The sequence below is a fragment of the Xenopus laevis genome, chromosome 9_10L (genome assembly GCF_017654675.1).
Source record: "Xenopus laevis strain J_2021 chromosome 9_10L, Xenopus_laevis_v10.1, whole genome shotgun sequence".
NCBI lineage: Eukaryota > Metazoa > Chordata > Amphibia > Anura > Pipidae > Xenopus > Xenopus laevis.
In genome coordinates, this window is record NC_054387.1 from 121,499,252 (window position 1) to 121,516,368 (window position 17,117).

At 40.6% G+C, this 17,117-nt stretch overlaps 1 protein-coding gene across 2 annotated transcripts in view; it reads right to left on the reverse strand.

Annotated features, from left to right (window-relative positions):
* The window catches only part of rpusd1.L (RNA pseudouridine synthase domain containing 1 L homeolog), a 28,440-nt gene extending 16,990 nt beyond the window's left edge, over positions 1 to 11,450 (reverse strand). The window contains exon 1 of one of the 2 annotated variants that reach the window (XM_041575827.1): positions 11,393 to 11,422. The gene's annotated coding sequence lies outside the window, so the exon portion shown is untranslated. Of the gene's footprint in view, positions 1 to 11,392 lie in introns of both variants that reach the window. The other variant, XM_041575826.1, reaches the window with a different exon arrangement.
* Between the last annotated feature and the right edge of the window lie 5,667 nt (positions 11,451 to 17,117).

A 17,117-nucleotide genomic window follows, 5' to 3' on the forward strand; every position in this document is an offset into this window, starting at 1 on the left:
GCAGCATCATTACTGTGATTACAGAATAATATATAAGGAGCAACTAGGTAGTATGCAATGATGTTATGAGAGTTTAATGGTCTATAAAATCCCTTTAGAGCTTAGAAACTTTTGGTTATCAACTACAGTGCTGCAGAGCAGCAGCCTTGGAGCAATGCTCAACATGTTTGTGTGGAGACCAGCAAAACCAAAGTACCATTACCCAAGGAGACTTAATCCAGAATGCACAAGCCCATGGCAGTGGGTTAGATCTGTTGGTCAGGGAAAATTGGTTATAGCAAGTATAGATTTCTTTTTGCACTGGGTTCCTATAGTTCTTTGCCGGACTGCACCAACAAGACATAAAAACTTTGAAAAGCACATACAGAGCTTAGATGGGGCACAAGGACATGGGGTATGTTGGTGCCACCGTTGTAACCGTCATTTAATTTGTGTGGCTATCTACAACCTCCTATTGCCTTCCATGTGATATGTCTTGTTCTTTGAGTGTAACATCTTATGTGTATGTGCCATGGTACATGATGTGGAGAAGAGCCAAGCCAAAAGCTACTGGCGTAAAAGGCAAGGGCCTTGTTGTACCCTTGTCACCAATCCCACCTGCTTGCTCATGTGCAGGGCTGAAGTTAGAGAGAGCAGCAGAAATATAGGCCTAGGGTCTTAGGACTCCGCTCCACCCCACCGATAGGCCCTAAGCATGTGCCTCTTCTGCCTACCCCTAGTCCTGGTTTAGAACAAGCAGCAACAAAAGAGGTGTTCCTATTTACTAGTTTGGGCTTTTAGAAGGAAGTATGGTACTCATTTACGGACAGTCACAAGAGCAGTTACCCATAGCAACAAATCAGATCTTTGGAACAGTAATGCCATCAAGCGAAAAGTTTTAGTGAGGTTCATACATGCTCTAAATTGTACAAATTAACACTTGGCGAAAAATTACCTTTTTTATATGACTACACAGCAGCTTATGACAACAGAAAACACCCAGGCATTTTGGGGGTTGCTGTGCCCCCAGAAGGAACTATAAAATAAAAAGCTCTACTTATGTCAGAAGTTGCCTCTATTAGACAGGGATTACTATGGTAAGTTCAAATAAGCAGTGCGGAAGGCAGTTCGGGGAGATTGTCGCCCCGAAAAAGAGGCGATTAGTCGACAGGCGACTAAATCTCCCTGAATCTGCCCACGTGCTAAAGCCCTTAAAGATGCCATAGCTGCAAACATCCAATCATTCGAATCCTCGTACGATCTCCCGATCTGCCACTAACCATTCCGATCAAATAAAGTAGTAAAACAACAGATCAGCCAATGTTCTGCCCCTGACAGCAATCGTACGAAAGTTATGTCCGACAAAAGCTGGTGACAGTCTCCCACTGAAAATCGTACGATCAGCAATACAGTCGACAGAAATCTTTTAACCTGTCCGATCGACCAAACGACTGATCTCTGTGGGACTAAAAATGTCGGGACTCTCCACACACAGTCTGAAAATCGTATGAATCCTCAATTCGTGTGATCGGATCTTTGCGTCTATGGCCAGCTTTAGAGACTAAACATACCAGCACCCCACCGAGAAGCCTCTATAGATTGAGCTGCGCTTTATCTTAAAAGATAACAGGCTGTATAGCTGGGGGAGGGAAGGGTTCATTTATACAGAGGGCGTCTCAGTGGACTGCTGATTTGTTTGACATTGCTATGTGGGACCAGGAAGTAGAATGTGGCTTTAGTTTTTATTTTAAAATGTTGGCCTAATTAGAACAAGAAAGATATTTCCTAATTAGAAGATATTTCCGAATTAAAAAATAGGCAAAACTTATGTTTAGCAGAATCTCTATTCATTGATCCAATGTTGACAAGGAGACACTGTCCCTTTAAAGAGACCATCCTTTAAAGTAACTTTCATGGGAGATTACTAGATTTTAATGACTTCTTACAAAATGCAAAAAGCTTCCATAAAATTCCTTTGGTCATCCATTACCTATATCCCAAAGTATGAGATGCAGGATGGATATAAACTTTTAATACACAGTAAAATAAGTACAGAGCCCCGAGTTTTGAAAATAACAATTGTGTTTTTCCCGACGATTACCGAAGAAGATGGAGCTGTGAACTCCACTGGACAGAATCTGCATGGAGGGGTAAGTAAAGACTTAGGGGCATTTGCCCGGGGGCAGCTAGGCAGGTTGGGTTTTTATTTATTAAGGGGTTGTTTCTCCTTTAAGTAGACAGTACAGCATTAGATATGGTGGAAGGGGTCACAGGGATGCACCAAATCCACCATTTTGGATTCGGCCAAAACCCCGAATCCTTTGTGAAAGATTCAGTCGAATATCAAACCCCAACCCTAATTTGCATATGCAAATCAGGGACAGGGAAGACTTGTGTGATCTGATTTTTTTTTATAATATGAAATATAACAAGTAGTGATGGGTGGATTTTTCGCCTGCAAATTTTCAACGCAGTTTCGCAATAACATTCGCAGGCGGCAGAACACGGAAATTTGCCGCGTAACCATGCCTGTCGAATTTATCCGCTCATCACTAATAACGAGTGCCGGTAAAGTCCATAAAAGGGTAGTAATTATTTGTCCAATGAATCACATAAACCTAGAAATTTAACTTTTTGAATATGAAACTGCCAAACTAATATTTAAACTAACAGGGCCAGGCTAAAGCTTTAAAGAGGTTGTTCAACTTTGAGATAACTGTTAGTATGATGTAGAGAATGATAGTCTGAGACAATTTGCAATTAGTTTTCATTTTTTGTTATTGAAGGTTTTTTAGTTATTTAGCTTTGTATTCAACAGCTCTTCAAATTACATCTTAAGAAATCTGGTAACTAGGGTTCAAATTCCCCTAGCAACCATGCATTGATTTGAATACAAGACTGGATTATGAACAGGAAAGGCCTGAATAGAAGTATCAGTAATAAAAAGTAACAATTTGTAGCCTTACAGAGCATTTGTTTTTTAGAAGGGAGTCAGCAACGTACATTTGAAAGCTGCAAAGAGTCAGAAGAAAAAGGTAAATAACTATAAAAAATAAATAATGAAAACCAACTGAAAAGTTGCTTAGAATTTGCTGTTCTACCCCTTTAAAGGAACAGTAATGCTATTAAGTTATTTTTTTATTTGAAGGGACAGAGTACCCCTTTTCATAAAGCAGAGAGTGATATTCGGAGACAATTTGCAATTGGTTTTCATTTTTAATTATTTGTAGTTTTTAAGTTATATAGCAGCTCTCCGGTTTGCAATTTCAACCCTGCATTGATTTGAATAAGAGACTGGAATATGAATAGGAGAGGCCTGAATAGAAAGATCAGTAATAAAAAGTAGCAATAACAATAAATGTGCAATCTTTGCAGGGTGTTTGTGTTACGATGACACCAGTGACCCCTATTTAAAAGAGTCAGAAAAAAGCACATTTTTTTTTAATTAAGACCAATTGAAAAGTTGCTTAGAATTGGCCATTCTATAACATACTAAATGTTAAATTGAAGATGAACCATCCCTTTAATCAATAATGCTTGTGCTTTTACTTTTTTTTTTTTAAACTTACTTGTACTTTTTGCTTATTGTTTTAAATAAGAAATCTCTTGTTTAAGGCAGAAATAACCAAAACATAGATAATTCTAAGAGTTTAGGGTAGGGACACACTGGACGATTTGTCGCCAACGTTTTTAAAAAGTAAATCGCGGCGACAAGACGGTCGTCTTTTTTGAACAGACGATTCACAGCGACTATTGGCACAGAGCGATTTGTATCCCATTACTCTGTGCGGTACGTGCTCCACCCAAACCGGAAACAGTTTGTGCTTCCCGCTGTAACCTGGCGTCTTTACGTGCTTGCGTTCTTGCGTCATTGCGTTCGCATTGTAATTTGAATACAATTCCTGCTACCTATCTGTATGTGTGTGCGTGTCTAGGAGATTTCAGTGCTTTTCTAAGTACAGTACATGCTATTTCTGATAAATCGCTCGGAAAAGGGTCTCAGTGCGTTTTGGAGCTACAGGCGATTCACAAACGCGCTGTGGGCACAGGAGCTGGCGTCTTTCATTTGGTTTTGTTCAGAGACAAAACGAGCGATATGTCGCCGCGATTTGCTTTTTAAAAACATTGGCGACAAATCGTCCAGTGTGTCCTTAGCCTAAAGATGCATTTTAAGTACAAGTCATTGTGCTCACTTTAAGCAAAATTGTTTTTAGATGTATATTGTCCCTTAAGGGTAGGGACACACTGGGCGATTTGGGGAGATTTAGTCGCCTGGCGACTAATCGCAGCGACTTTTCTCCCCGAATGCTTCCCCTCTCTCTGCGCCTGGCTAAAATGAAAAATCGCCTGCGCTAATCACACGCAGCGATTCGTTTTCCGAAGTCGCCCGAAGTTGCCTCACGAGGAAACTTCGGGCGACTTCGGAAAACGAATCGCCGCGTGTGATTAGCGCAGGCGATTTTTCCTTTTAGCCAGGCGCAGAGAGAGGGGAAGCATTCGGGGAAGATTGGTCGTGGAAAGTCGCGGCGATTAGTCGCCAGGCGACTAAATCTCCCCAAATCGCCCAGTGTGTCCCAGCCCTTAAAGTTTGTAAGCGTTCGCCCCACAACTTAGCAACAAAATGTCCTATTTTATATAAGGGCTGGGACACACTGGGCGATTTGGGGAGATTTAGTCGCCTGGCGACTAATCGCCGCGACTTTCCACGACCAATCTTCCCCGAATGCTTCCCCTCTCTCTGCGCCTGGCTAAAATGAAAAATCGCCTGCGCTAATCACACGCGGCGATTCGTTTTCCGAAGTCGCCCGAAGTTTCCTCGTGAGGCAACTTCGGGCGACTTCGGAAAACGAATCGCTGCGTGTGATTAGCGCAGGCGATTTTTCATTTTAGCCAGTCGCAGAGAGAGGGGAAGCATTCGGGGAGAAAAGTCGCTGCGATTAGTCGCCAGGCGACTAAATCTCCCCAAATCGCCCAGTGTGTCCCTACCCTAAGAAAGGTTTTCAGTCTAGAGCTGAATGGCATACCATGAATGGCATGTGGTCTCCTGTTGATCTTCCTGTTCCATATACAACACCATTGTATTCTAGGCCACTTATGTTTTATCTGCTATGTAAACATGTGCATCAATGGCTGCACCCATAGCTACACAGCCGCTGATTTGTATGAACTGTAGGAGTGTTTATGAAGCACCCAACACAATACAAATGTAGAGTTAAGGTGGCCATAGACGCAAAGATCTGCTCGTTTGGCGACATTGCCAAACGACCGGATCTTTCCCCGATATGCCATTAACAAGCATGGCTATATTGGGGGTAATCTGAACGTTCAGCCGCATGGCCCGAACGATCCGATTACAATGCGCAATGGGCTCCGGCGGGTCAAAATCAAACCTATCCGATCGACCAAACAACCGATCTCCGCCGGACGAAAGATGCCGGCACTCTCCACACACGATCCGAAAATCGTACGAATCAGACGGGGAGATTAGTTGCCCAGTAAATGCCTCGCTAGGCAAATTAGGAAAACTGAAGCGATCCCGCCGGCGATTCACATTCTTACCGGCAGGAAGGCAGTGCGAGGAGATTAGTCGCCCGCAGTAGAGGAGATTTGTCACTGGGCGACCAATCTCCCCGTCTGCCACCCCCTTTAGAGCAGAGACACACACACTCAGATTCAGGGCAGATTCGGGGAGATTAAGTCGCCTGGCGACTAATCACCTCTTCTTCGGGGCAACAATCTCCCCGAACTGCCTTCCCCCCTCACGGTGCTTCATTTTCTGAAGTCACCCGAAGTTTCCTCGTGAGGCAACTTCGGAAATTGAAGCGCCGCGAGTGCCATTGTGCTGGCGTTTTTTCATTATAGCAGGCGGAAGGCAGTTCAGTGAGATTGTCATCCCGAAGAAGAGGGATTAGTCGCCAGGCAACAATCTCCCCGAATCTGCCAGTGTGCCCCTGCCCTCAGGGAGTTTAGTCACTCCGCAACAAATCAACTCTTCTTTGGCGTGACTAATCTGCCTGAACTGCCTCCCGCTGCCTAGAATGTAAATCGTCGGCGGGATGGCAATTGGTGCGCTTCATTTTATGAAGGAAGGAAACGTCGGGCGACTTCAGCCGGGAGGAGGCAGTTTGGAGAGATTAGTCGCCTCAAAGAAGAGGTGATTTATTGCCTGGTGACTAAATCTCCCAGCATCTGAGCGTGTGTCTCTGCCCCTATATGGTCATGGTATATTTTGACTTTTTTTTTCTTAAATGAAACGTTCACAAATGTGCAACTTTAGCTAGACAAAAGATAAGGCCTGTGGGATAAAAGACTTTCTGACTTCTTCAATGCCCTTAGAAAGAACTGCAACCCTGATTTGAGTGGTTTACCTGCAGCAGTCCTCAGTGCCTACAAGGTAAACCAATTTTCTTGACTTGTCACCGCACTAAAATGCTGGAGACAAAATGATGCATCTACAGTGCGCTGGGACCTCCTGCAAAAAAATAGAGGATTGGTACAATTTTCGGATTGGGTGTGGAGAGTGCCAACATCTTTCGTCCATTGCACATCGTAATCTGATCGTTCGGCCATTCGGCCGAACGTTCAGATTACCCCCGATATAGCCATGCTCGTTAATGGCATATCGGGGAAAGATCCGCTCGTTTGGAGATGTCGCCAAACGAGCGGATCTTTGCGTCTATGGCCACTTTTACTCATTAATGATAAAATGGCTCACTGATAAGTAGAGCTGCATTTGTGCATCGCTAAATAGAAGTTGTTTCATTTACAAAAGCCAATGGGAAAAAAGCATGTCCACAAATAAATACATACTGGAACTATTATTCCATTAATTTTTGTAAGGTGCAGGCTGGAGTGAAGCTGGGCAGCCAAGGAGAATAGCGAGGGGCTAAAACCATCCAGGGGAGAACACTAAAAAATATATATAGATACATAGATGTAGAGCAGGGGCACACGGGCAGAATCGGGGGAATATTTAGATGCTTGGTGACTAATCGCCTCTTCTGCGGGGTGACAATCTCCCCGAACTGCCTTCCCCCTGCTATAATGAGAAAACGCTACTGCAATGGCACTTGCAGCGATTCGATTTCCAAAGTCGCCCGAAGTTGCCTCACGAGTGAGTGCATTGGCACAGGTGATTTTTCATTTTACCAGGCGGAAGGCAGTTCAGGGAGATTGTTGCCCCAAACAAGAGGAGATTAGTTGTCAGGCGACTAAATTTCCCAGAATCTGCCCGTGTGCTCCTTCCCTTACTGTGTATGGTAACAACAGATTAAAAGAACGCCTTCATTTCTTATTCCCACTTTGTACTCATTGAATGGAAACCCTAAAGCAACACTAACATAAAAAAAATGAAAGTGTTTTAAAGGAATGATAATTCAATATACTGTTGCCCTGCACTGGTAAAACTGGTGTGTTTGCATCAGAAACACTACTATAGTTTATATAAACAAGCTGTAGCCGTGGGGGCAGCTATTCAAGCACAAGATACACAGTTGATAAGATCTGAAGAATACCATTGTATACTACAGAGCTTATCTGTTATCTCTTGTGTATGCTGTGCATTTTGACCTTTTTCATTTTGAATGGCTGCCCCCATGGCTACACAACAGCTTGTTTATATAAACTATAATTGTGTTTCGCAAGCAAACCAGTTTTACCAGTGCAGGGCAACACTATATTATATTGTCATTGCTTTAAAACACAAATTTTTTTGGTGTTCCTTTAAAGGAAAGCTAAAGCTTAACAAAGAAGCAGGCTAGAAATGTTGTACATTATGTTATGGGGTTCAGTACCAGCCCAAGGCAATCACAGCCCTTTATCAGTTAAAGGGGTGGTTCACCTTTAAAGTGGACCTGTCACCCAGACACAAAAATTTGTATAATAAAAGTCCTTTTCAAATTAAACATGAAATCCAATTTCTATTTTTTATTAAAGCATTCATAGCTGTTGTAAGCTCATTTAAAAATCTCAGCTGTCAATCAAATATTGTCTGCCACTCGTCTAGGCCAGTGGCATAGAGGCGGGGCAGACAATTACTTTCACTTTCTATTCAGCACTTCCTAGATGTCACTGCTCTCCCCACATTCCCCCAGTTCTCTTAACCATTTAATTGTGTAGCCAGGACATGGGGATGGACATCAGGTCCCCATTCTGGTTCACAAACAAGATTCTGAGATGATACAAGGCTTGTCTTAATAACAGTGTCCACAAAATGGCTGCTGCCTGCTTGCTATAATTTTGAAATCCCAGACTGAAGGAAGCAAGAATTAAATAATTTATATAGTGTAATTAAAGTTCATTTTGCTTGACTAATGTGATAGAATAGGATTTTGAATAATTTTTTTGGGTGACAGGTCCCCTTTAAGGTAAATTTTATTATGTTATAGAACGGCCAATTCTAAGCAACTTTTCAATACGTTTTCATTATTTATTTTTTCATAGTTTTATAGTTATTTGCCTTTTTCTTCTGACTCTTTGCAGCTTTCAAATGGGCGTCGCTGACCCCTTCTTAAAAACAAATGCTGTGTAAGGCTACTGATCCTTCTATTCCGTATATCACTTTCAGTAATTGCAGAGGCACACTAACATTTAAAGGGAATCTGTCGTCATTTTAAACTTTTTTTTTTTTTGCATTTTTATAAATACCACACATCCATAAACACTGTCTGGCAAATAAAATGTTAATCCACAACTCCATGCATGAGTTATTTTAGTTTGTATTTTGTCATCGGGGCTTCCATTTCTGCTCATTACACATTCATCCTGTGCTGCTCTAACAGCAGGCACAGCATTACCTGTGTGCTTGGAGGCAGCCACTCTGTAATGAAAAGCCAGGTCGCACTACGACATGAGAATCCCCTCCTCTCTGCCCATGCGTGTGATGTCAGGAGGAGAGAGGTCACATCAGGGGTGTGCCGCCAATGAGGCGAGTTGAGAAACTCGCCTCAGGCGGCAACGCAGGAGAGGTTTCCAGGGGCGGCAAAAAGCCGCTCCTGGTACCTTTAAGAGCCGAATTTCCAGTTTTTAAACCGTTAGTGTTTAGTGTTCCTGCCGGCGAGGGAGGGGCGGCATTGAAGGAGCCGCCTCAGGCGGCGCTGTAAGTAGAATCGGCGCTGGGTCACATGGTTTGCAGGGAAGCAATAACTTTCTTTGCCTGCTCTACAGCTGCACTAGCAGCCCCCCCTCCCACAGACACTATCAAAGCTCCTGCCGTTCTGTAAGTTTGTTCTCTGCTTTCCTTTGGAGGGGGGAACTTTCTCTCCTTGCTGCCTTCCTAGTTAGTTTTACTGGTTACTAGATGAGGTAAAGGAGCTGTGAGTTCCCTCTGCTATCCACCTCACACACACTGCGCTCCTTTCCTGCCTGCAATACTTCTTTTTTCATTAACTACTTACTGCCTCCTTTCTCCTGAGCTATTTTTACCCTTCCTAGACTTCCTCCTAAGTTTTCCTGGTTTTCAAGTATGTCCTCCTTATTTTATCCTTTTTTTCCTATTCCCTGTCATCAGTCCTGGGATTGTACTCCTGTGTTTCTGCCATTCATTTTTGTGTAAACAAATATAAATAAACTATCTATATAAAATATTTTTCCAGTGCCCAAAATTAATTGTGTGAGTATTTATATATTATTATTTTTTTTTTTTTAAAAACGTAAGTGGGGGCAGTGATCACAGGATCTTATTTCAGTCCTTCTGAAGTGGTGTCAGTAGGAGCTTATCTTGATACCTGCCTATTGTTCAATTGACAGGCTCAGCAGACAAGGCTCTATTTACATTACAGCAGCTTGTAGGAGGGAGGGGTAATGACATCACTCCAACTTGCAGTGCAGCAGTAAAGTGTGACTGCAGTTTATCAGAGCACAAGTCACATGACCTGAGGGCAGCTGGGAAATGTCAAAATGTCTAGCCCCATAGCAAATTTTAAAATTAGATATAAAAAAATACATTTCTTGTTTTGAAAAACGGATTTCAATGCAGGATTCTGCTGTAGTAGCACTATTAACTGATACATTTTGTAAAAAACATGTTTTTCAACGACAGTATCCCTTTAAACTCAACCTCTCCTCTAATATACATTGTTAAAAAATAAACTAGAAAAAAAATACTAAGTAACATTCTGCTGCCCTCTATGTCCATTTATTGCTTTCTTAGCCGCAGCTGAAGTTTTATGTTACATTTAGTATCTAAAAAAGAGATTTTAATTGCCTCTGCAATTACTGAGAGTGATATACGGAATGAGTGTATAGTCTTAAATATATGTATGCTAATTTTGTTACGGATTCTGACACGACTTTTTCAATCTGAATTTTTCCCGCCATTCTATTTTGTGTGAACCTTATCTGTATGATATTGTATCTAATTTCGGACACTGCACCCAGGCATATTTGAATTTTGTGACGTGAGTGCCGACTCCTCCATGGACTGTGTATGTATGTATGTATGTATGTATGTATGTATGTATGTATGTATGTATGTATGTATGTATGTATGTATGTATGTATGTATATATATATATATATATATATATATATATATATATATATATATATATATATATATATAAAGTCCTTGTGTTTTCTCCGCACTCCAAACAGCAGTAAGTGACCCAGGTGCTACCCGTAATGGAATAGATAAATATGTTGTAGATGGGTGCACACCAGGAACGTTTAAAGCCAAATTACTTAAAGGTTAAAACATACTTTATTGAAAAATTTTTTAAAAAACAGGCCAACGTTTCGGTCTCCTTCTCAGACCATTATCAAGTCTTGATAATGGTCTGAGAAGGAGACCGAAACGTTGGCCTGTTTTAAAAATTTTTTCAATAAAGTATGTTTTAACCTTTAAGTAATTTGGCTTTAAACGTTCCTGGTGTGCACCCATCTACAACATATATATATATATATATATATATATATATATATATATATATATATATATATATATATATATGACACACATGCTAATAAAGGTGATTTGACTCACTGACAAATTATATATATATATATATATATATATATATATATATAGACCAACCAACACCCACAAAACTCAATCACTGCCACCATCTATCATTCACAGGCGATAGAAACCTAATGTGACTATTTCCCCTGTTCTCTCTAACAGGTAATAATTCACAATACACCAATGCATTAAACACTCTCTCACTATAGTCAGTTATTTCCTACTGATTCTACAAGTACTTCAGCATGCAGAGGGTTAAGGCTCACAGTTACACTCTTTCAGGCTAGGTTCGTTTAGAGCATCAAAGACAATCTTATTAAATTCTCTTTAATATTATAAAAGGTATAACAGTGCAATATACAAATAGATGTTACAAGAAGAGACATACATGCAATAATACAATTACAAACAGTTGTAAAATAAAAGGGAAAACATGGAAAACCTATACTTAACTCTAAATATATAGAATTCCTGGTCCTGGAGGCAAGGGGAAACAAACGGGATAACTTCCAATCGCAATTGGTCCTCCAAAGTAAATCCAAAGTTTAGTCAGAAGAGCTGACTATTTATTAGTGATTTCAGGGCATCAGGTAACTGCACACTCCCCCCTCCCTCAGAAATGCAAGGGGTGTGGCCTAGCAGGACACAGATTGAGTTTTCATGACCTCCTGTGAGTAGGAACTGGACCAAGAATTATGACCATAACTCTTTATAGGAACATAGAAGAGAGATGATATTTTATTCATTGGTTATTAATTCTCTCAGGGATTCCATAGATACTAAACATCAATACTGTGTGACCTTCCCCTGCCCAGATATTCACATCTGATCTACAGAGTACCAAGCCTAGTCATGTTTGGACTCGTTTGAAAGCTGAAATTGCCTTGAACCCGTCACCAGTTATTTATACTGTTGGTACAACAGGTATGGGTTCTGTGAGGAGAAATATATTTGAGTTTACATTATGTGTGACCTTCACTTCACCTTTGAGGGTCTTGCTGGGAAATTTAAGTTCTCACTCCTTGGGCTTCCCCCTCCCTATGGAATGGCTCTTATCAGCCAGGGCTTACAGGAGGGCATTACAGCTCTGACCCCCCTGACCATAGTGAAAAGAGGCCTGTTATGTGTCTGATTTAGATGTTGGAAGAAATATTTCTCATGATACCATGGCCTGTTTTATTTACTATTACAGGCCTGTATCATGACATTATATATATATATATATATATATATATATATATTTATTAGGGATGCACCGAATCCACTTCTTTGGATTCAGCCGAACCCCCGAATCCTTCACGAAGGATTCGGCCGAATACCGAACCGAATCCGAACCCTAATTTGCATATGCAAATTAGGGATGGGAAAGGGAAAACATTTTTTACTTCCTTGTTTTCTGACAAAAAGTCATGCAATTTCCCTCCCTGCCCCTAATTTGCATATGCAAATTAGGATTCGGCCGGGCAGAAGGATTTGGCCGAATCCGAATCCTGCTGAAAAAGGCCGAATCCTGGCGCTGGTTCGTACAAAATAGTATACCGTATATACTTGAGTATAAGCCGACCCGAGTATAAGCCGAGGTACCTAAATTTACCTACAAAAACTGGGAAACCTTATCGACCAGAGTATAAGCCTAGGGTGCTGGTAAGTTTTCCTAAATTTGGCCACCAAAAAAATCTAATCAAGCAGCAAAGCTAATATGATTATCATATATTTTGAGTGTGTATACCACTACATGTTAAACATTCAGGAAGGACATCTTGTATTTATACTTTACAGCACTAAAGGAGAGAGAGCTCTGTAAAATCATTACAACTCAGTAAATTTTTCCATAATAATAAGTATCAACCCCCGAGTGTTAATGCCCATTCTCTGAACCAGTAGTAGTAGACAAGTGATGTAAAATTAGATTTGGAGCAGTAAAACTTCAGCCATCTACAGAACTAGTTTTTTATATTTTTAATATGCCCAAAGATTATGTTATTGAAAACTTGTTTTTAGCTTGGAAATGTTAAAGGCTATGAACAGTAGCTGAAATGGCTTGCATATACCATAATAAAAGGAGAGAGAGAGACAGAGCTATAGCTAGAGAGAGAGAGTTATAGAGAGCTATAGAGAGAGAGTTATAGAGAGAGAGCTATAGAGAGAGAGCTATAGAGAGAGAGCTATAGAGAGAGCGCTATAGAGAGAGAGAGAGAGCGCTATGGAGAGAGAGCTATAGAGAGAAAGCGCTATAGAGAGCGCTATAGAGAGAGCGCTATAGAGAGAGCGCTATAGAGAGAGCGCTATAGAGAGAGACCGCTATAGAGAGGAGAGAGCGCTAAAGAGAGAGCTAAAGGGGTATATTTATCAAAGAGTGAAGTTAATAGTGAAGTTCCGCCACTAGAGTGAAATTCCACCACTATCCATTCATTTCTATGGGATTTTTAAAGGCGTATTCATCAAAGGGTGAACTTTCACCCATTGATAAATACGCCTTTCGAAATCCCATAGAAATGAATTGAGAGCTGCGGAATTTCACTCTAGTGGCGGAACTTCACTCTTTGATAAATTTACCCGAGAGAGAGAGAGAGAGAGAGAGAGAGAGAGAGAGAGAGAGAGAGAGAGAGAGAGAGAGAGAGAGAGAGAGAGAGAGAGAGAGAGAGACAGACCCCTCCGGCACTAGAGTCCCGTAGTTATTGTGTCAAAAAAAAACAAACAAAAAAACCAAATTATATATATATATATATATATATATATGCCGTGTAGTCATGGAGACAGACATTTCAGTTGAATACGGCCAAAAAAAGCTTGTGTCTACAGAAAAGAGATAAGCTTTGCAAGTTTTGTTCTTGCACAGGAAGATAAACACAGATCAAATATCTTTCATGGCTCTCTACAAAACTACAGAATGAAAAGCTGTTTTTCTATGAAATACAGGCTTTTGCTATTGTGTGTGTTAGTTTGACACTTAACTTACACGTCTGCCTAAATGTATTTTGTCTAAACACAATGATTGATCCATCGCTATTGCTACTGTAGCTCACAGGGAACACACCTCCAATGTAACAAGAATATTTAACCCTTTTTGTATAACCAGGCAAATCATTCAATTGCTGCCGATATAGAGACAGTCGCCAGTTAACAAAGCAGTAACGCCACCACCTGCAGATTTAATTTGCTTTATTTTAACTCATTTAAAAAAAAACAAAACACAGCCACAGTACTTTTTTTGGCATCAAGTGCCTATAGCTTCATAAAGCTACAGCAGGCTGTATAGACATGGTGTAGCTCAAGAACAGAAGAATGAGCTGAAAACAATGATGTATATGTATTTTAAACCAAAAAAAAAAAAAAAATCAAGGAAATCTCCAGCATGGAGTATTGTAGCTCACATCCCTATCAAATGCATGCCAATACACCATTATTGAATGTGCACATACTATACTATGGCCTGATATCACTAATTATTTAAAGGGAAGCCGTTAGTACATATAATGCTACCAATAAACATCTTCCGGATCTTCGGTCTTCTCTGGGTCCTCTGTTCTCTTCGACAATTCACAGCACTTTTGGTGCATGCGCAGTTGCTACAAACTGGAAGACTGCTGCAACTGCACCGATATTGTGTTCCCTTTCAGACCGAAGATCTGGAAGATGGCGCCCATGCGCTTATCTGTGCTTACTCTGCACCAATACGTGAGCTATGTATATACATGTTGTTAATAATAATAATAATAATGTATTTGGGACACTTTCAAGGGCAATGAACTATGCGGGGGGGGGATAGTTCTCTTCAGGCCTGGACTGGGAGTCAAAATAGGCCCTGCCATTCCAAGTACACAGAGGCCCAAACAGCCCCCTACCAGCCCACTATATGGTAACTTTCTATGGAACCATACAGCAGCCCATCTGGCATTTGCCAGAACCCACAGATTGCCAGTCCGGGCCTGGTTCTCTTTAAAGTACACCTCCATCCCACATGATGGGGGTGTGGAGGCTGTCTGCGTCGAGTTGGGCCGGGACGAATCACTGGATGGCTCACAGAAGAATTTTGTCCTATCTTGTTTAAAATTGGTTTTGTATAATAATTTTTTTCTCTTCAAGGACCAATTCTTCTTACAAATACGAGGAACGGCGATGGGGTCCAATGTGGCCCCATCATATGCAAATATTTACATGAATGCATTTGAGGAGGCTTTTGTCTATACTAATGATTTATACAAAACACATTGTTTGAGCTGGTATAGATTTATTGACGATATTTTCATAATATGGTCGGGGCCACAGGGGACCCTGGAGGAATTCCATCGCCAGATTAATCATACCAGAACCAAACTAAAATTTACCTTACATAGTGATGTAAATCAGGTTTCTTTTTTAGATACCCTTATCAGTCGAAAGGAGAATGCACTGTCCTCGGACCTTTATATAAAACCAACTGACAAAAACACTTTATTACATTATAGATCATTTCACCCCATACAGATTAAAAAGTCAGTACCTAAATCACAGTTTAGTCGAGTTAAAAGGATTGTGTCCGACGACAGTGCATTGGAATTTCGACTAGATCAAATGCAAATAAAGTTTGAAGAAAGGGGATACCCCACAGAGTTATTGAAAAAACAACGGGCTGATTTAAAACACAATATAAAGAGACCCCTAAACAACCAAATACAGAGAATTCCATTTGTGTCCCGATATAGTACTATAAGTACACACGTAGAAAGAACAATTAAGAAACATTGGCCATTATTGAGGGAAGGTTTACCGGATATTGATATATTCAAAAATACCCCATTGGTCTCATATAAAAAAGCGAAAACCATAGGATCAATGGCTATAAGATCAGATGTGGAAGGGACACTAACACAGGAGCGACTGTTGCGGCCAAAAAAAAATGGGACATACCCATGTCTTGGCTGCAATTGTTGCTCTAATTGCTTAAAGGGAGAGATTTTGTATCACCCTAGGAAAGGAACAGCAATTAAAATTAATGGATATTATACATGCGAAAGTACTTTTATAGTGTATGTGATCAAGTGCCCGTGTGGGCTATCCTATGTTGGACAGACCACAAGAAGTGCTAAGGAACGGATAAGAGAACATAAGTCCGCCATAAATACTAAGAAAAGCGATCAAGCAGTTGCAAACCATTTGCTTGTTGCGGGTCATGGGGTCCAACAATTAAAATACCAAATAATAGACCATGTTCCGAGAATGCGGAGAGGTAGTGATAGAGTTAAAATATTATTGAAAAAAGAAGCGAGATGCATTAGAAGATTGGAAACGTTGGCTCCCCATGGCCTCAACAGGGAATATGATTTAAGTAAAATTTATCGGTAAATTTGTCTTTTTAATAATGTTTTTTAAAATTGAGTAATGGAAAATTTAATAATGGAAAATGTTTTACTGATAATGTGTTTATTATGTATCTTTTTTACAGTCAATTTTTTCAGAAGGATATTTATGGACACTAAAGAAATATGGACACTTTATTGCGTAAAGGTAGAGAGAAATTTTTTGTATTATGTAGCAGAATGTATATTGCAACAAATGTGATGGTTTGGGAATGTGTAAGATTGCATTTTGGAAAAGAATCACTAGGGGTCACTGTGTGATTATGTATAAATAACTGAGCACAGGTGTTGTAAAGGTGGCTTGATAAAAGACAGATGGCGGTCTGAAACGTTGCCAAGTGTATTGGGGCCAGAAACCCATGTCTCAATAAAGGCATTTTAAACAGCATAATCTATGGCTGGTGCTGTCGACATCTGTAAATTGTGAATAAACGGACGCATGGTGGAAACCGTTGGACGTGCATCAAGCTTAAGATTTGGGAAGCATAGGTGCTGACTGAGAAATCTAAATCTCTTTAAAGAAGGACACAAGTTCTTAATTTCTTATTGGCACTTTGTACTTGCCTCACGAGAAAACTTCAGGAGACTTCGGAAAACGAAGCGATCCGAGTGATATCCCGCCGGCAATTTCGATTCTTTTTGGGGAGATTAGATGCCCGAAGAAGAGCCGATTAGTCGCCAGGCGACTAAATCTCCCCGAATCTTCATGTGTCTCTGCCCTAAAGGGACAATACTGATTTCTCATTTATACTTGCATTATGGAAATATTGAGGTGCTAATACAGGTATGGGACCAGTTATCCGGAAATCTTATCCAGAAAGCTCAGAAATACGGAAAGG